The sequence below is a fragment of the Mustela putorius genome, unplaced genomic scaffold (assembly GCF_011764305.1).
Source record: "Mustela putorius furo isolate JIRA1106 unplaced genomic scaffold, ASM1176430v1.1 tig00003858_pilon_pilon_pilon, whole genome shotgun sequence".
In the NCBI taxonomy this organism is placed as follows: domain Eukaryota; kingdom Metazoa; phylum Chordata; class Mammalia; order Carnivora; family Mustelidae; genus Mustela; species Mustela putorius.
Window position 1 is genome coordinate 5,478,453 of NW_025422010.1, and position 21,191 is coordinate 5,499,643.

Genomic DNA, 21,191 nt, shown 5'->3' on the forward strand with positions numbered 1-21,191 from the left:
TCAGCCACACCAAAAGAACTACTCCTCCTTCTTGAACACTCAAAACACTTGAAATTGGAGACTTCTTTAATGATTATTCTCAAGATAAAAGGCTGAGGTTGAAAGAAGAAGCCTAATCTCATTAAGACCCTTTCATAGACAAACCAAGATGAACACCGATTTCTGGTGGGAAAAAACTAAATTCAAAACTCAAGGATAAAGAGGAAGATTATTGTTTTCCAAATCTTGTCACTCAGTGACCCAAAGATCTTTGAGTCACTCAGAATTCTACTGAGTCATATCTGAAATCCAAGTCACTTGGTATCTTTGGAAGAAGTGTCAGCCCCACTTTTTCCCACTGGCATGGAGACTAATATTTCAGATGCGGGTCTCTTCTAGAGCTGGCCTAAGTCAGGGGTCCCAGCCTAGGAAGTAGGAAGCTAGAATACACTAGAGTTTGGAGATTGTGTCAAATTATCTGTCACTTCCAAACATTTGTTCAGAAGCCGCAGAGAAAAACTCAGCTACCAGAGAGATGCTCAGTGACTTAGGTTGTTACATATCTTCCTTTGCAGTCTCACTTACAGTCTTTTTCGGGGTGTAGCTGGCTCATGCCAATAGATACAAAAGCAAAGGGACACTCTCGTAATCACACCCCCCACCCCCGATGGGGGCTTCCATTTCCTAAAAATAATTTCTTGGTTCCTTTATTTGTTTTGAACACATAAATTTAGAAAGAAAATACAAAAGCAAAAACAGGAACTAAGGAACTAATATGGAAGATTACCCAGAAACACATGAAATTCCTGTGGGTATCTTTCAGCTAGCCAATGAGCATTTACTTTGGAGGCTCTGTAGGTACCTACCCTATTAGAAATAAAAATTTGCTACCCATACCACAACAAGTGCTGCCCATTTTTCAGGTTTTGCCTACATAGATTATAGCTTTTCTTTTTATCGCTACTCTAATGCTTTATGCATAAGCTGGGTTGACTGTGGCCAGAGTGTTGGGAGAGAACAACGTCTTCCACAAGTGTTCCTCTTCACATTCCCTTGATAACCTGCCCCTTCTGGTCAGAGAAACCCACATTAAAATGAAAACACTAAGGCTGGGTGTCCCATGGCACCCTGATCTGGGCCTTGGTGGGTCTCCCATTAATGTCTTCCCACTCCTTGGTAACTCAGGTCTTGTTTTCTTCTGCCAGAGTGACCCCTACTGGAAAGTATGTATAAATGCAGCCCATTCCCGCAGTACAGTCCTACTCAACATTCTCCCTGGTCTATTTTTGTTCAAGGGTAACAATTTCAACCAGCTTGGATAAACACAGAAGTTGTGTGACGTGGAGATAAATTTGGCAATGGTTGCTTAGGAACTGACAACAGTGCAATCAATAGGCAGTTTCCCAGAGCACCCTACTCCAACACATTCTGAAGTGCCAATCAAATCTCCAAAAACCATTCATTATATTTTGGTAAGTAAAATTTCTTTATATCTTGAAAAAAATAATTTGATTTTGGTTTTGTTTCCAATTTTTCCTACTTCAAATTCAAAGCAAATAATGAAACTGTTTATCAAGAATTTGGGTATACAGGCGTCTGTCATCAGGGTGCTTCAGCTATCATTCAGTTGTCATTGCTTCAGTTGTCATTCCATGACAAAAATGACGATGAGGAAGAGGAGGAAGAGGATGATGATGATGATAGTGATTTTGAGAATTATGGCTAATACATATATAGTTATTTCTATATGCCAAATACTAGGTAAATGTCATTTCTTACCAACTTCTAATCTCCCTATAATTATAAAAACTTTGTCTAAAGGTAACCACATTTAGATATTAGTTTTTGAGAAGGTCAAGTTTAGATTAGTATCTTTTTCAAAGTAGCCCAAGGTCTAGTAATTGATTATTATTTTCTTAAACCTGACAAACACTCAGAAACACCCATGATTTTCATGGACTAATTTTCAGAACAATACGTTGATAGCTATCTACACTTATATTACAGAGTATTGATCACGCTTTAAAGGGTGGTTCCCTGTAGATGAGGGGGAAAAGAATCACTCTACAGTGGAGAAATCTGACAAACACTACCCTCAGCCAAGTGATCAAGGTCAACACCAATAGCCATAAACTGCAGTATAGACCCTAGATCAGATGTACAAAGACTAGGAGGTAATCAACAACAATCAATCCCCCATCATGGAATTTTCCCAAAATATTCCAACTTCTCCCATTGGCATGTCTTTCTCTACTAGATGAAATTCATTCTTCCTGAAATGCCTCCCCCTACCTCTGGAAACCTATTTACACTAAAAAAACTGGACTCATGTGCACCTACTCCATGAAGCTGTTCTTGCTCTCTATGTCAGAAGTTATTTCTATCTTCTTGTTTATCTGGATCTTTGGTCTAGGCTCACAATTCCTCTTTTTAGAAAAAGCCTATCTGGGTTCAAGCAGAGCCAAGCAAGATGCATCCTATGTATTTCATATGATGAAATAAGCATATACATTCCAGGTAATCATGGGTCCTCACTGGATTGTAAGGTTCTTGAAAGAAGAGTCTACATCTGTTTAATTTCTGTCATCTCAAACTCACTTATTTCCATAAGGCCCTGTAGCCTCCTACTAACACATAGAAATGACAATGACCTATCACAAGGATGGAACCTCTGTTCACGGAGAATGTTCTCTGATTGCCTGGAAATGATAACCAATAGTCTCAGAAATTCAAAGTGACAATAAATAACTTCTTTTTAAATCAAGTTTCCAGACATGATTAATTCTACAAAACAATATCACTAATGCTAAAGAAGATGGGTTTTATTTACCCAATTTATGAATATGCAAATTATATCTCAGCAACTGACTAGCAGGGCAGAAATGTATTCAAAAACTATCATTTGTCTCATGCTTTGGTGGATAATAAATCTAATGTTTAACACAGACTCACATTCTCTCTATAATCATGAAGTCACAAGAAAGACACTGACAATCTATTAAAACAGAATGGGAGAGAAAGATTTGCACACAGAAACCTTCTTAGAAAATAATACAAGTCCCAAACAATTCCCAAGCTTTAAGTAATCATCTAAGCCCCAGTCTTACTCCATCTATAAAATAATTCAATTATATACTGTATAAACTTCTTTCAATTTCTAATTCTGTGTCTTTGTCTAATTATAGTGAATTTCTTTGAGGCACACCTGGTTTATTTAATAGGACAGACCATGAATTTTTCAACTCAAAAGCCAACTGATCTGCATTTCTTTATACACGAAGGTAACACCTGCTGTATACATTATAGAGCTACACAACAAAATTTAGACCCTTAGAGTTTGCTATCTTCTAGCCCATTTCAAATGCAAATTATTTTCAGTAGCCCGAAAATCAACAATTAATCTAATACTGCATTCCACAGGTGAGAGAACATCAAGAAGTTTCATCAGAAGTAATCTAGCTGAGTAACTTCTGAAAACAGAAAAAGAAGAGAAAGAGATAAGAAGGAAGGAGAAGGCAAGGTGTGATGAATTTTACCGCTGTCTTACTGCAGTTGAGTTAAGATTTTGTAAACCAAATGATACCAAGTTTGGTATACAAATCCAGTTATGGATTACAATTAAAAGAAAAATTAACTGAAGTCCATAGTTTGTCTATATTTCCTTATTTCTTTTTTTTATTAAATTTTTAAATTTTTTTATAAACATAAAATGTATTTTTAGCCCCAGGGGTCCAGGTCTGTGAATCGCCAGGTTTACACACTTCACAGCACTCACCATAGCACATACCCTTCCCAATGTCCATAACCCCACCATATTTCCTTATTTCTTTTAACATAATGTCCTTTTTCTGTTCCATGACCCCATCCAGGATACCCAAGTACATGTAGTCACCATGACTCCTTAGGCTCCTCTTGGCTATGACTATTCCTCACATTTCTCTTGTTTTTGATGACCATGTCATTTCTGAGGAATACTAGTCATATATTTTGTAGAATTCCCCTTGATTGGGATTTGTCTGATTTTTATCCCCCCTCATTATTAATGCTATGAATTTGGGGGGGGGAAGGGCAGAAAAACCACAAAGGCAAAGTGTCATTTTTGTCACATCATATCACAAGAGTACATACTGTAAGTATGACTCATGATGTGGATGTTAGCATAGATCTCCTGGCTGTGGTAGTGTCTGTCAGGCTTCTGTACTGTGAAGTTACTCTTCTCCCACTCCTCTTTAAACTCTATATTTGGAAGCCAGTCACATGCACACCTCAAATCTAAGGAGTAAGGAGTTCTGCTCTTCCTTTGTAGAGGTGAAATACTTAAATAAATTACTGATCACCTTTTGAAAATATGCAAAAATGGAAATGACTAACTAAATTATTTTTAATGGTCAAGGCACTGAAATTTAAATTCTGTTATAATGGTGTTATAATGTCATAATTCTAAAGAAAATGCTATAAATGTTACAATGTTATAATTCTAAAGAAAAAAATAACATTAAAGGGCAATAATAGTTCATTGTAGCAAAAAATTAAGTAGGTCTATTTGAAAGTAACTTTGGACCCTGAGTCTTTGGTATCTAGACATTCATGTGTAAATTCAGTATCTCCATATTCTACCTACATATTACCCTTTTTGGATTATACCTGATCATATAAAGGTGAAATGTTGACAGAAAAGATCCTTTCTCAAGCTGTATTTTAAATTAAATGCCTGAAGTAGTGCTACCAAAATATACAATGATTTTATTTAACATATACGGACTTCTGGGCACCTGGGTGGCTCAGTGGGTTAAGCCGCTGCCTTCGGCTCAGGTCATGATCTCAGGGTCCTGGGATCGAGTCCCACATCAGGCTCTCTGCTCAGCAGGGAGCCTGCTTCCTCCTCTCTCTCTCTGCCTGCCTCTCTGCCTACTTGGGATCTCTCTCTGTCAAATAAATAAATAAAATCTTAAAAAAATATATATACGGACTTCCTGACTTAGAAAAACATATAAAAACAGCTTAACTTTTACATACCACTTATATACACTGCCATGGGCAAATTTTGGATTTTGACCATAATCTGCAAATATTTTTATAGGGGAATTATATATATTTTTTCAAACAACTGAAATATAAAACATTTACAATAATGCTTGCACTGCCTATGACTCATTCATCAATCTATTGATTCATTACCATTTATGTATGGAGGGCCTACTGTGTGCCAGAAGAGAAAAAAGAGAAAAATAAGGTAGTTATATCATCTACTCAAGCAAAAGATAGACAACAGGGGCGCCTGGGTGGCTCAGTGGATTAAGCCGCTGCCTTCGGCTCAGGTCATGATCTCAGGGTCCTGGGATAGAGTCCCGCATCGGGCTCTCTGCTCAGCAGGGAGCCTGCTTCCCTCTCTCTCTCTCTCTCTCTGCCTGCCTCTCCATCTACTTGTGATTTCTCTCTGTCAAATAAATAAATAAAATTTAAAAAAAAAATCTTTAAAAAAAAAAAAAGATAGACAACAAATGGGATAATGGGATTAAATTCCAGCTATATAACTAGAGTAATTGGAAGTAATAAAACCCACTAAGAGATAAAATGATCTAGGAAGGAACATCCATATAGACAGAGCCTTGGATGGTAAGATTCAATAACTTAAAAAATTGCTGTACAAATGGCAACCTGACTTGCTCCCAGGTCAGAAACCGCACTCATCAGAACAATCAGACTTGCCTTGGTATTAATACCAAATGGGGAAACATACTCAAAACACATATCACAATAGACTAGTGGTGGGCCAAAGTTATTGTTTTTATGGAAGGGACAAAGACTATTGTCAACAATAGAAATGTAGATTAGCCAGTGTGTCTGAGCTGGTTAAGATTTAGGATAATAAAGGTATCAAAAAACTAAAGATTCATTGAGTTCCATGGCTATTAATGGGAATCATCCCCTGTTCTTGGCACAGTTCAGGGAACATAATGTTTCAACTTCTGAAAAGGAAAAACTGATGTTCAAATCATTATTTTAGAGGAAACAAATCCTTTTCATTTAGGATTTTTGTTAACTCTGTAATTGAATTTATTTCTGTGTTAAGAGGCAGTTTGCAGACATATTTTGAGAGTACCATTCTTTAAAATCTTGTCTCATATCTTCACATGCTTTTCTGTCACTATACCCAGTGTCTAGACACCCAAATTAAGTACTGTAAACCCGGCAACAACCAAAACGATCCTTGTGCCTTAGATAATGTGTACACAAGTTCACAAACACGTAAGTGTACAAATATTTTCAACAGGCACCAAACAGACCTTTATTTGTGGATAAAAATATTGATGTTGCTAAGTGATAACTGAATAAATCATCAACTATAGGTCTTTTTTATTTATCTTCATCTATTTCCTACTCATAAATAATTTTAACACTGTTCTAGCTCTGCACATATTTAGACTCAACCAGAGTGTCATATTTACTAAAAAATACATAATAACAAAATACTGACCACTTATCATTTTTCAAATCCTTCCTTAAGACTATAGCAAGGATGGGTAAAGTCTTAACTAATGAAATAATAAAGAAAATAAATGAACCTAAAACAAATAAAATGATTATGATTAGTTTCAACCTAACTATAGGTCCTTTTTTGCATAGCAAACCCTCAGTTTTTCTTAACAAGAGAGAAATAAAGCTAGGTAAAGAAAATCTGGGAAGTCACCAGAGACGGAGAAAAACCAGGAGAGACTCTTAACTGTAGGAAACAAACCGAGGGCTCTTGGAGGGGAGTTGGGGGATGGGGTAGTTGGGTGATGGGCATTAAAGAGGGCATGTGATGTGATGAGCACTGGGTGTTACACGCAACTGATAATTTATGGAACACTACACCTGAAACTAATGATGTACTATCAATTGGATAACTGAATCTAAATTTAAAAAAAAATAATCTATAGGCAATCCCAAATGGAAACTCAGTAAATAACTGCATGCACATTCTCTACTAAGGCGGCCAATGAAGAGTGAAACTGGTGGAATGTAGGTTCTGTCACCTTCTCCATACCTTCCAAGCACCTTTAAAAAATCAAGACATACCAGGAAAAGGGGAGTGGAGAGCAAAACTCCCCTAGAAGCCACGAGGACAATGAGCTAGCTCCCAGGCATTAGGAAGTAGTGGGATAAAGCGCAGCATCTGGCTTCCAACCAAACGCCCAAACCAAACTGTGCAGAGAGCACAGAGAGGGGCAGAGTCAAGGAAACATGAACATGAACACGATCACAGGCTGGACAGTATCATGACTTCTCAGGGGCTAAAGGAACCAGGGGCTAAAGAAATCTTGAAGGTATTTTCAAAGATGTGAAAACCAAGGTCTAGAGATAGTGCATAAACCCCCCAAATTTGTCTGAGGCAGAGAAGACTAGGGCGCATAAAATGTGAGCAACACCTTTCAACGTGCCCTCCCCACAGTGCTGGGCTTCCAGGATGTCAGCAGCTATCCACCTGCACTCCCACAGCAAGGAAGAAGAAGGGTTGTGGAAAAGGCTGCCAGACAACTGAAGAGACATGGGTTCTTGCCCTGTCTCACTCCAACAGGACTGGGATGCTTGCTTGGTCTCTCTGTGCCTCACTTGGTTGATCTGCCCTCTTCCCCAGTCCAAATGCATTGCAGATCTGGGGCTTCTCAGCCTAATTGTGCGAGTGACTTCTTTCCCATTCTCCCTGCTTTCCTGCGTGGCTAGGGGCCTTCAGCTGTCCCCTCCTTCATCAGGTGTTCTGTGATACTATCCTGCCCACTCCTCTAATATCACTTCTCCCCTTTTCATCAACTTTCAGCTACTTTCCTCTTCCTTGGGTCACTTTCACTCTCCCTGCAAACATAGGGCCACCTTCTTGCTCTCAGCTCTATCACATATGGTCTGTGACAGCTGAGGCTTCAGCTGCCTTGCAGGACTCACCCTTCCCACTGTGTCAATATGTGATTCTGGTTCAGTAGCATGACACATAAGAGTTTGTACATAGGTGAAACATAAAATGTGCTCTTTGTAGAAAGAAACCAGACAGGAACACTTAATCTTTATAAGATGAGGGTGAAGGGAAGGTCCGTGCAGCTGTCCCAGGTCTAGGTGGGCCAGCCCCTGTTATTGATTAGCCAGGCTCCAATGCTTCTTATAGGGGGATGATAGACCCTGCTTTAGTCATGACCACTGGAGGTGAAGTTGAAAATTGGGTGCTGCTACAAGTTTTAGGAAGTGGTGTTAGGGGTGATGACATTCAGAGACACACAGAAATCGCTGGCATGGCACCTGGAAGATAAAAAGTACCAACTGCTCTGCTACCTTGTGATCTAGAAGTTAAGTCTCTGGGCACAGATGGGGAACTAGTGTTCACACCACACACTACCATAAGGAGGGTGTGGCTGAGGATAGTACGTCAGATGGTCCCAACCCAGGGTGGTGGTGTCTGTGCATATCAGAGGGGGCTCAATGGAGGCAAAGAATGGGACATGCCAAATAGGAAATCAGTATTGGCTGGACACTGAGGAAGGGACTCCTACTTGACACAGGGTAAGGAGACAGACTCTGGACATCACTTTCAATGTGACTCAGGTTCTTGTCCTTCATGAGAATCTCTAGAACACCCCTAGATTTGGGCAGCCACCAGGGCTCTGTCAGCTGGACCGCTCTGATATGCTTGGGCTTACACCTAGACTTGTGATTAGCTCCTGGTTCTCTAATTTTTTCTTAACCTAATGGTGACATGAATCCTTGTGCAGTTGGTATAATTTAAGTATATTACAGAACACTGCTCAGTACTACTCAATATTTAGAGGCACGTCAACATAGCCAGTCTAATCCATCATATTCAGCACCTTCCTTACCACTGGTGTCAGGGACATTTCCTCTCTTACTGTCACGGTTTGCTTTCGTAATACAACTGAACCCAGCCACATTCTACATGGGTGAGCACGAGCTTATTCCAAACCTTCTGTAGTTCCCAATATTAATTCTCTCCACAAATCCACTACAGTTTCTAGGTTTTTTATTTCATTAATCACAATCTGCATAACACCAATCAGGTGAAGATGTTTCTTTCTTTTTATTTATTTATCTATCTATCTATTTATTTATTTATCTATTTACTTACTTGGAACACATGCCTGAGAGGTGGGGAGGGGCAGAAGGAGAGAGAATCTTAAGCAGGCTCCACACCCACCATGGAGCCTGATGCAGGGCTTGGGTCTCGTGATCCTGGGATCACAAGCTGAGCCAAAATCAAGAGTCGGAAGCTCAACCAACCGAGCCACCTGGGCTTCAGGTGAAGATTTTTCCTATGCTAGTCTTTTCTTTATTATGGAAGTTAAGCAATTCCATGAATGAAAGCATTTTCCTGTTACATGTGAAGTGAGTTTCTGCTCAAGGTTCTGTATTTTTTACACTCCTCATGAAGCCATCCCTTGTCCTACTGAGTACTACGACATTTTGTTGGAAACTTTTTTCTGGTACTTGTCATGTTCTAATTTGTAATAATCTGTTTTCTTCAAGTCTTATATAAAGTAGAAGTAAGCCCATTCAAGACAGCAACTGTGTCTGATTTCTGTCTGGACAAGGTCAACATTCGTTCCTGCCTGCCCCCTGCCAAAAAAAGTTTGCTGAATAAAAATGTGGTAGTTGGAGGATGGCAGTAGTTCAGAATGACCCATGAAGCAGGTAATATCATCTCCATGTTATAGAACAAATACAGCTCAGAAAAATCAAGAAACTTCCGTTCCCCAGGCTACTAAAGTGGTAATGCCTAAATCTGAACCCAGTTTCACTTGAAAGCAAAGTTGTCTTCTTGACAATTCTGCTGTCCACTTCAGGAGAAAAATGAAGAAAGCAAAAGCTAAAAGGCTAGAAGCTGTTATATTCCACAAATGAAAACAAGAGAGTCCTGTCTGTCTGGGCGCCTGGGTGGCTCAGTGGGTTAAGCCGCTGCCTTCGGCTGGGGTCATGATCTCAGGGTCCTGGGATCGAGTCCCGCATCGGGCTCTCTGCTCGGCAGGAAGCCTGTTTCCTCCTCTCTCTCTCTGCCTGTCTCTCTGCCTACCTGTGATCTCTCTCTGTCAAATAAATAAATAAAATCTTTAAAAAAAAAGAGAGAGAGAGTCCTGTCTGACCCCAGGCACTGTTTGTCTGGAATGCAACATGGTCAGGGGCAAATTTTAACTCCTTCTCCTTTTTCTCCCCCTCCCCCCTCCTCCCCCTCCTCTTCCTCCTTCTCCCTTTAAAACTTGTTATTCTTACTGAGTTTCTTCTTTCTGGTCTTCTACCAGAACTCCAAATCCTCTTCCTTCAGTAGCCACAGTCTTTTATTTTATTTTTCACTCTCATGCTCAAATACTTAGGTTCGGTTCCCTTTCTTTAGACATGTAAAAACACAATTACATATTTGTTCTTCAAATTAAATGCCTCTGTGAGTAAAATAAATTTAACAGAACCATTTGGTTTTTTAGAACCTTATACATTAAAATACCATGACCTTAAGCTCCCTGACCAGGCCTTCTAGAAGTCACACCTCACCTGTGACCTGGACCCACTCCCCTGATCAGTGCTGATTCCTCAACTATGTGACTTTCGTGGTTGCTGAGAAATGAAGACAGCTGTTTTCATTATGGTTTTAGCCTAAACAAAACTCCAAATTCTTATTAAGAATGTTTAATAAAATCAACAGGGTGTTAAAAACTGCCAGCAGGGAGCTTAGCAAATTAGATGTTTGCCTGGTGCCTCCCTCTGTGCCTAGATGCAAATATTTCTCATCTTTGTACAGCTTTTCTGAAACATCATGGTGCCATCCCAACCAAGCACCCCCTCCCCACCTCATGTGACTATGTATTTGTAAGAAGCATGCCAACATCATTTTGTGACAAAAGTGAAACTCAACTACGTAGCTGCTTGCTTTCGGGGAGCTGGAAATTCAAGAAGTTGCCCTAGGACTCATGAAATAATTGAGAGAGAGCCCCACCTTCAGAAGGTAAAATGGAAGCAATCAGTATTCATTATATTATGCCATCTAATATTTATAAAGTACTTAATAAAGTGGAACCACATTGTTAGACATTGAAATATTTTTTTTCCCCCACAAGTTTCAGATATTGTTCTTACTCTCAAGTACTTTGTAAAGGAATTTAATTTTTTTTAAGTAGTTCTAGCTTTCAAAGAAGCCCAGAATCTGTAGTCCCAACTTAGGGTTTAAAGAATCGTGCACTGTGAATGGACGCTGCTCAGGTAAATGATGAAATGCTACCTATTTCCTTCCTTTTTATCTCAAGACAATTTAATTGAAATAAAGTCAATATCAGAGAGAAAAGTAGCAAAGGGAGATGCCTAATTCTCACTGGCAGGAAAATGTAAATGCCAGCATCTGGGCCCGCTGTAATCTTATCTAGCATCCATAAATTTCAAGATGTCAAAAAAATTGACAACAGCTCACAGCCTTACCTCACCAACTGGAATTTCAAATGTTATCTTTTTCAGTGAATAAATTCAAGAGAAGGGGATGCCTCCATCCAGGGGAATGTAATATCAGTAATACCATCCCTCTAAGTAAGCTCCTGTTCCCCTAGCAATTTCACAACCTTTCCGGCTGCTTCGTAAGCCCTGAGGTGAACCCACCTGCAAGCAGAAGCCTCACTCTCTTATCAGGACTTTCACTGAGCCAGCAAGCGGTGGAAACCAGATGTCCTTCCAGGGCGTTATGCCTAATTAGTTCATATTATGTGACCTGTAAGTCACAGTGAGCAAATGCCTCTTTGGGTATGACAAGAGTTTGTCACTTTTCATCCAGGACGCAGAGTAAACCCATCCTATTATTCATCCTATTATTCAGTTACATCAAACTGCAGTGGGGTTTGTGGTATTAAAAAAGAGAAAATTGCCATGTTTGGCCATTTACTGCTGAGCCGTTTCACTCTTAGACAAATCACTCCCAAAGCAGCACATGGTAATTAAACAGCGGGAGCATAAGTCTGTAAGATTCATCGGCAGAGCTTTCGTTGCTGACTTCCTTTCCCTCAACCCACAGCTTTCCACCCGAAGAGCTATGAACGTCAGGTAAAGACTGGACTCACCTCTCCATCTATGCAGGTAAATCTGTTTCTCCATCTCAACTGCTGTTGGCTCTCACAAGCCCACTCCTAGCTGAGCCCCCAACAGAATGGCAGAGGCTGACTCCTAAGCCCTAATCCTGAAGGGCACAAAGGCTGGGGGAACTGACGCCCAGAGAGGGGAAGCAATGGGCCTGTGATTCCACAGCTACGGCGACTGTACCAGAACCCCATCCTCCATACTGATACTATTCCATCTCAGCTTTGGTTTTAAGGTAACTCTAGCACTGTGACTCTAAATGAAGCCAAATGACTCCATCGATTGGGTTCTTCCTAACCCCAGTCTTGTTCGATTGGCTCTCCCTGCCTTTTAAGAAACGTTGACAGGCATCCTCTCTTAATGATTCATCCCCAGGATGTCCCAAACACAGCAGGCACTCTGTGTCATAAATTAGCTTTCTTTCCTCCGGAACATCACCCATGTCTTTCCCGCCCTCCCAGTTTTAGCAGCCTCCTCCCTGCCTCTGCCACTCCATTGTTACTCACAAATACAGCTCACGGTGGATTGCAGCAGGGTAGTCACACTGAAGAGCCACCAAGGCAGCTTCTGGTGCTAAGCCCACCACGCCATAAAAGAGAAAGCCATTCCTGAATCCCAACAGGGTTAACATAAGATCATACAGAGTCATTATTCTCTTTGGGCACCGTGACGTATGTATCATCCCTGAATTGGTCTTAATCTACGAAAGGTTGCACTTAGTCAAATTTAGGTTTTCCCATCCTTCCACTAAAGCTTCAGCCTGAATTTTGGTTCTGCCAAGAGGATTCGCTTATATATTACTTGGATATTATGGAGCCAAGCTCCCAAAGAGTCCCCTTCTCTTCTCTGTTTATCAGCTGGAGCTCTTGGATTCCAGGTGTCTGATCTGAACATGCATGAGTAGTGCATGTAGTAGTAGTAGTAGCTCAACAGTGTGTTAAAGAGGCAGAGTCCCCTGGAGCAAGGCGACAGACATACAGACTACTAAAGTCCTGGAACCGACTCCCCTCACACTCCGTCTGTAGTGTCCGTGAGATCCATGCTGCCTAGGCAATTAGGACCATCAAGAAGAAAATGCTCACTCTGCCCTCTTCCCCCAGCTAAGAAACTTCTGAGAAGCCCCGATGAATAAATCTGAATGGTTTGACCATTAAAACCTTGGGGGTGACTTCATACAATGGATGTTTACATTCTAAGAAAATGTCATTTATACTTTAATAATACCTTCAATGACAAGTGTAATAATATCTGCTCATTTTAGAAAATTTGAAAAATACCGGTAAGCATGTAAAGAGACACAAGAAAGGTCATCCTGTTACTTCTGACATTCTGAAATGTTTCAGGGAGTTGAGCAACTCTGTCCTAGGTAAAGTCTGAAACTTGAATGAAGCCTCTCTTGGCCTATCGAACATCACTATTATAAAGATGCCTTCTCTCTGTCCTCTGAACATTTTCTGGTGTGTTCAGACTTCAGTAAGTCCCTGGTTAGGCCCACCTATAAGCTGACTGCCCTCCCTTCTTGCCTTCTTATGTGAAAACAGTATGTTTCCGGTAGGTGCTTTACAACTATGCACAAACTCCACTTTCACAGTCCACCATGCAGGCTGCCATCATCAACAATCGATTATTTCCAGAAGCCACTCAAGGTCAATCAATTTCTGGGCCCTGGCTGATTTCATAATTTTCTGTCTCCTGAAAACACATCTTTGTACACAGTTTTCTTTTCGGATCTGTAACTGTATTAAGCTCAGGGCTCAATTCTTTCCAGCTTCAAATACCTTCCTGCTTAGGAGGTGGGAAGGAAAGCATAGCTTCTACTATTTATGGTGTCCAAGAGGGTTTGTTTACCCTATTAACAAAATCAACAGTTGTGACTCCATGGCACCCTAAAAATGTCCCTGGCCCACGGCAGCACCCTGATTGGGAAATTACACTCCAGGAAAACAGCGCCCAGGCAGAGCAGTGCCTAGGGCAATAATCTCATTTTCACCAACATTTCCCAATCCTCTTTCTGAATGTTATTTTTGAACAGGAGCATGGTTCCAGAGCAAGCCCAGCAATTTAGACAGCAGTGTCAGGGCCGAGGGTTAGCAAATGCTAGGCTGAGTTCCATGAGTGACTCACACTGAGTGTGTGTATGTTTGTGTGTGTGTACACTCACGCACATGCGTGGTATGTGTGTTCACGGTGGGGCTTGTCCAGGTGTCCCTAGACACCTACTCCATGCCAGAGGCTGTGCTGGTTCCCCTCGTGTACATCTTCTTACTTAGTCCTCCCAGCAGTCCTGTTTGAGGTAGATATTAGGGCCTTACTGAAGAAACTGTCATGTAGAAAGGTTGACTGACTTTCCCAAGGGCACAAAGCAGATAAAGGGAAGAATCTGGGTTTGGATGACCCCACAGGTGGCCTCTCACTCACCAACAAATTCCAGGTGACTCCACCAATCCAGCTCTGAGAAGTAATGTAAGACAGACCCAGAGAGTCAAATGGAAAGATAATTTATACATGCTTCTCCAAAGATGGGATGCTAATTTTAACAATAATGCAACACGGCACATTTTCTCCAACTGAAAGAGGTCCTGTTCTTCAATTCAGTTTGTTAAACCTCCTTCAGGGGCTCTTATACCTTTTAGATAACCTTCAAATTACACGTCTGCGTCCTTTGTCCCCCCACCAGCACACCGTTCAGTCAACAAAAGTATGGCTGTGTACGTTACATGGGCTCAGGAGCACAATGGACAGGACCATAAAGGAAAGAGCCAGGTGGTCTCAAAATTCAGATGGCTCCACACCCAAGACGCTCACAGCTGCTAGGAGTGTTCTGGCAGGCAAAGCCTGCAGAGATAGGATGGAGATAATTTTAGGACCAGGCACTTAAGACCTTCAGCTCCAGCCTGACTTAGAGACACCGGTCCTCCCAGGAAGGCACATGGACACGTGAAGCCAACTGTTCATCTATGTACTTGGTACGTGCACCTGAGAGGCAAGCTTTCAAGAGAGGGCAGGGATCTGGTTTAATGGCAGGACTGAATCAGAAGAGCCATGTTCAACAAATCCTTAAGAAATGGAAATGGGTGATCCCTAAATGGCCTTCCCAGAAACATCCAGCTAACACAGCAGGGGCCCCCCTGCCATGGGAGCAGGCTGCTCGGCTCCCTGCCCAATGGCACCAGGTAACTGCCTATAAAAGGCAGCAACTGCAGGCCACATCTTCCTTGTGTATCCAGAGAAAGGATTTTCCCTTAACACTTGGGCAACCAGGCAAAAAAGAGATGGAAAAGGAAAACATCAGGAAGGACTCAGAGGGGATACAGGCGAACGGGAGGCACCTTCTGTTCCTTGGAGCTTGAATACACAAGAGGCCTCTTTCCTTGTAAACCCCGAGAGCCAGCAGATCTGAGCTTGAAATAGCATCTGAGGCAGGGAGAGGATTTGTTTAAAAACACCAAGGACTCACAAGGAAAAGCAACATGAAAAGAAGGGAGGGGAGTTCTGTGTTTCTGGGACAGCACCTCTCTTCCACTCCCACTATTCCTGAGGGCTGCTATGAAGAGGGCTGCAAGCCGCCCCCCGCCCCCCAAGATGCCAACAGAAGGCGAAGGAGATTGATACCTAACCAAGAAGGGTGACACAGTATGCACAAGATTGTCACAGGAGCCCGTTTAGAGATGCAAGACAAAATAGCAAGTTCTTCCTGGGGGGTCAAGGCTGACTTCATCAAGGCGGGCACCTCGATCTGATTCGGGTAGAAAAGGTACATCGGGGTAGAGGAAACGGTGTGAGCCCAGGTGTGCGGACAGGAAAGAGACAGTCGTCCTGGGAAATACTGCGCAGGTAGTGATCAGACACGAGGTGGCAGGTGAAGTGACGCCAGATTGTGATCACGCGGTTCAGGACTACGCAACTGCCAAATATTTACCGAGCCAGCAAGGCCTAGTCCAAAAGTGGATAGTAAATAACTTCTCCACAAAACACACTGGCTTAATTTTGAATTGACACAACCTTTGAAGCCACTGAGTCCCCAGTGTAAACGACACAACATTAGTTCCATGAAGAGAGCTTTTGCTTTTGTTAGAAGTTGACTGTAAGTTCAAAATTCTTTTATTTTTATTTTTTATTTTATTTATTCGTTTGAGAGAGAGAGAGCACAGGCAGGGGGAGTGGCAGAGGGAGAGGGAGAAGGAGACTCCCCGCTGAGCCAGGAGTCCTACATGGGGCTCGATCCCAGGACCCTGTGACCATGACCTAAGCCAAAGGCAGATGCTTAACTACCTGAGCCACCCAGATGCCCTTGTTTTTTTCATATATTGCACTTAGTGAGTTAAAATTCTCCCACTAGACAAGGTCCAAAAGTAATCCATACTCCAGACTTAGAACCATTTCCAATCATTGTGACCACAGAACAGTATTCTGAAGCATCTTAATTACTAGTAATGTTCAGTATTAACTAGACACATACAGACTACTAAACACTGGATGATCCTTCAGTAAGAAATACCAGTTCTGAAGTCAACACACTCACATCTCAAAAGGGTCCACCAGCCTAGAAAGCCACCACGTAGATGCTGGTGGTTACCCTTCTTCATGCCTCTGTACACAAACACGCAAGTGGACACTCACACTTGTGCATAAGAGATCAAAGGGCTCTCACCGCTTTTTCTCTCCTTACACCCTCCCCCACTCCCTGTAGTCTATGGTAATTCTCTCTCTGTAATTTCTTAAACCAAGTCCCCATTCTTGGCACTACTTATGTAAATTTGAGTTCTTGGTATTACAATGAGCAATTTAAAGTGAACCATGTTGGGGGCACCTGGGTGGTGTAGTCGGTTGAGTCTCTGACTCTCAGTTTCAGGTCAGGTCATGATTCCAAGGTCATGAGATCAAGCCCCCTGTGGGGCTCCACCCTCAGCATGGAGTCTGCTTGAGCTTTGCTCTTCCCTCTCCCTCTCCCCCTCCCGCTTATGCTCTGCCTCTCTTTCTTTAAAATTAATAAATAAACGTTTGCGGAGACTCTTAATCTCAGGAAACAAACTGAGGGTTGCTGGTGGGGAGGGGGGGGAGAGATGGGGTGGCCAGGGGATGGACACTGGGGAGGGTATGTGCTGTGGTGAGGGCTGTGAATTGTGTAAGATTGATGATTCACAGGCCAGTACCCCTGAAGCAAATAACACATTATATGTTAATTGAAAGAATTAAAAAAATGAAGTGAGCACTTTTAATGTTATAATGAGCATCCTTAAATATCTATCTTGTGCACTGATCTAAACTGCTGGGTGGAGTGGTACCCACATTTTATGTTTTGTTACATTTTCCCCAAAACCCTCCAAAATGGCAGCCAATTTAGACCCTGGTGGGAAAATTTTGTTGGGTCAGGCTGGTCTTGAGAGTGAGGGGTGAGGACTCAGCTCCTTGCCTTCTGAAGAGACCACATGGACCATGTTGGTCATAGGAAACTCCCATCACAGACAGTTGGCAGTGCCCACAGAAAGGGGGTCTGGCAACTTGCTTAGTCCCCAAAAGGAGACAAGTCAACAAACTCGATGGGACCTCAGTGGACAAAACTCCTGGCAACCCCAAAAGCAAGAGAAAAAAATGCTGCTGAGACACCAAGAGAGTCTTCCATCTTAAAAACTGCTATCAGAAGACACTGATTATCTAAGTATTTCACACCAGATCTTTCTCCTGACACACTGTAACCAACAAAATGTGTAGAGTTTCCTTCAAATTACCTTTCCTACTGCTCATTATAATCTGAAGTGATTTATAATATTTCTATGAATCATACTGGATAGATTATTTTCTTTAATTCCAGCCAGCAGCTGTTGAAAGCAGACTAATAAATAACTACTGTAGAACCCCCCACTGAATTCTCTGGAAAGGCTGTAAATATATTTAACAATCCACAGCGTAAACACATCTCCAGCTCCCAACCAGGATTGAATACCTTTCAGAAACTCTGTTAGTTATGAATATATCTGAAGAAAACACACACACACACACACCCCAAAACTCTATAGGACACATCTGAAATGCCTACTCCTTCCAGAAAAAAAATACAAACCCCAGAACTTCCTGTTTCCCTTACCTGTGCTTTTAACAAATGCAGACATCTGCAAACAGTAGTACCTTTATATTACATTGGAGTTTATTTAATGTCCATTTAATTTTAGATACTTTGCCTTAGAGACTAAACAAAGAATTATGGAGTTCTCGACTTTCTGGTACATGTCTCTTACGAGGTTTTTATTTTTTATTTTTTATCAAAAAAGACAAAGTGGAAAAATATGATGCAAAAACTAAAGAACAAAACAAGACAAAAAATCCCAACCCTGTTTTACCTAACCTCTGCTAGCAGCTGGTCATGTAATTTTCAACTGTATGTTTTATTTATTTTCTTGTTCTTGGGCCAAAAGGAGCTTTAACATGCTGGTGCCTACCATTTAGTCTGCCCACACTCCGCCCACGGATGTCAGGGCCACCAGGGCTGGACCAGTAGACCTAGCCAAGGTTTTCAAGGGCCCAGTGGCTCTAGGTAGCCCGGGGCACAGCTACCTTGCTCTCTATCTGGTTATCTGTCTCCCAGCTAGGCATCTATTTCCTCTCCTCCACTATGGCACCAGTTATACCTCCTTCTCATGCACTGGAGATCGTCTCTTTGAAATAAGAATTATATGTAGACAGTATATTCTTCACCTGTGGCTGGCACTTAATCCAGTATGCAATTGAGCAAATATGCATACAAAATCCTCAGGCTTATTCCTATCAATTTCTGATGTAACGTCTTTCCTCCAGCCGAGACACAGCTATCAATGACACCTACCTAGTTCATTTGTTATTTCCATTTGGGCAAAAAAGAAAACATAAACACTGTAACAGTGATGAATACTGAAATAGGCAGGATAAAGTAAGGTAGCATAGGTGATCTTTAAAGAGCTGAAAAGGGGGTGGGAAATAATCTATGCTGTTTATCTGCAATGCACAAACACAAGAGCTTTCTATCGTGAAGGACACAGAGAAAAAAAGCTTGTATCTGTTTTTCCTGTTGGTGAAACGTGAGCTTCCGCAAGTTCTGGTTCCTTCCTTGAATAGCTCTATTTCTACACCAGTAAAACAAATGAAATTGAACTACATTTAATGACTGAAACATTACACTATGAAATTCTTCCTTCAGCTAGTTGGACCTCAAACAGGCACATCCCTGCTCCACAGTATGGGTTTTGCTGTGTTTATTCATCAGATGTTTCACACCCACTTCTAGACCCCAAGTCTCTTCAGAGGCCTCCAGAATACAGTGCTGTTGGGAAGGTAAAAAGAGGATTTCCCAACAAATGTTTACTACTCAAACATGCCTGTAAGAGCAATCACTCCACTCCGAGAAAAAGATAAATTGGCAGGAACCACTTGTGGTGTGGGTCCTCCCCCGCCGCCTTTTGTAACAAGGACAGGAGACTTCAAGCCAAAATCAGGTTACATTAAAGGAAAGTGAATTTCCCATTTAGAACCAAAGAGAAGCAAAACACTAGCCTCAATTTCCTAAGGAAGGCTTTTTACAGTGACAGCAAAAGAGTCATAAAGGAAATAAAAAAATTTAAATGACACCTTTCACCGCCAAAATCTATGAATGGAAGGTTGCGGGCGCCTGGGTGGCTCAGTGGATTAAGCCTCTGCCTTCGGCTCAGCTCATGATCTCAGAGTTCTGGGATCGAGTCCTGCATCGGGCTCCTTGCTCAGCAGGGAGCCTGCTTACCCCTCTCCCTCTGCTGCTCCCCCCGCTTGTGCTCTCTCTCCTTCTCTCACTCTCTGTCAAATAAATAAATTCTTTAATAAATAAATAAATAAATCAGTTAAAAAAAGAGGGAGAGACATTACATCTAACCACAGCATAATAGACATTCTTGTCAAGTCTAGTCCTTAGGACAAGTGGCAATTAATTTTAAATCCTGAAATCATCATACACAGTACACTGACCACACTGACCACAGTGAAATGGAATTAAAGATTAACAATATTAAGATGACTAGGTAAGCCCCAATAATTAGAAATTTAACAACCCATTTTTAAGTAACCCATTAATCAAAGAAGAAATCATGAGGGAAATTAGAAAATATTTTGAAATAAATAGTAAAAATAAAACACTTCAAATTTTGTGGGTTATAGGTAAAAGTGCTTAGAGTGATGCTTACAGCTTTAAATATTTGTATTAGAAAAGAAGATAGATATAAAATCAATGATCTGAGTTTCCACTTTAATAAATCAGAAAAAGAACAAACAAAATCCAAAGAAAGTAAATGGAAGAAAATCACAAAGAGAAAAGCTGGTTATTTAACTAGATCTACAAAACTAATAAACCTGTAACTACTCTGGGCAAGAAGAAAAGAGAGAAGACACAAATTACCAGTAACAGGAATAAAAGAGAAAATATCACTACAGATCCTACAAATATTGAAAGGGTAATAATGTTATGAACAATTTTGTGCTGATAAATTTGACAACTGAGATAAAATGGACAAATTTTTTAAAAGACATATGAAAGCAAAATTGAATACAAAAAAGAATAGAAAGACTGAAGAGGGGTGCCTGGGTGGTTCAGTGGTTTAAGCCTCTGCCTTCGGCTCAGGTCATGATCCTGGGGTCCTGGGATTGAGTCTCTCTGACCCTCGGAGAGCCTGCTTCCTCCTCCCTCTCTCTGCCTGCCTCTCTGCCTACTTGTGATCTCTGTCTGTCAAATAAATATATAAAATCTTAAAAAAAAAAAAGAAAGAAAGAAAGACTGAAGAGCCCTATACCAATTAAACAATTTGAATATGTAATTAAATACCTGTCCCCCAGACCCAGATGGCTTCTCTGATGAATTTTATTGAAATTATCAAATATTTTAAAAAGAAATAATACCAATCATACAAATTATTTCAGAAAACAGAGGAGGAGGGATATTTCTCATCTTATTTTATGAGGCCATTGTTACTCTGATATCAAGTCAGATGAAGGCATTACAAAAGAGAAAAACAATAGAACAATATCTTTCATGAACTCAGAAGAAAAGAAGTCCTTGATAAAGTTTTAGCAAATCTAACAATATATAAGAAAGATAATATAACCATGGCAAATAGGATTTATCCCAA

At 41.1% G+C, this 21,191-nt stretch overlaps 1 protein-coding gene and 1 long non-coding RNA gene across 8 annotated transcripts in view; one reads left to right on the forward strand and one right to left on the reverse strand.

Moving 5' to 3' along the window:
• The window catches only part of LDLRAD4 (low density lipoprotein receptor class A domain containing 4), a 417,410-nt gene that overhangs the window by 78,973 nt on the left and 317,246 nt on the right, over positions 1-21,191 (reverse strand). The window lies entirely within an intron of this gene.
• Positions 1,280-3,618, forward strand: LOC123387612. Its single transcript, XR_006602040.1, has 2 exons — positions 1,280-1,451; positions 3,400-3,618. It is a non-coding gene; the product is annotated as an uncharacterized LOC123387612 (long non-coding RNA).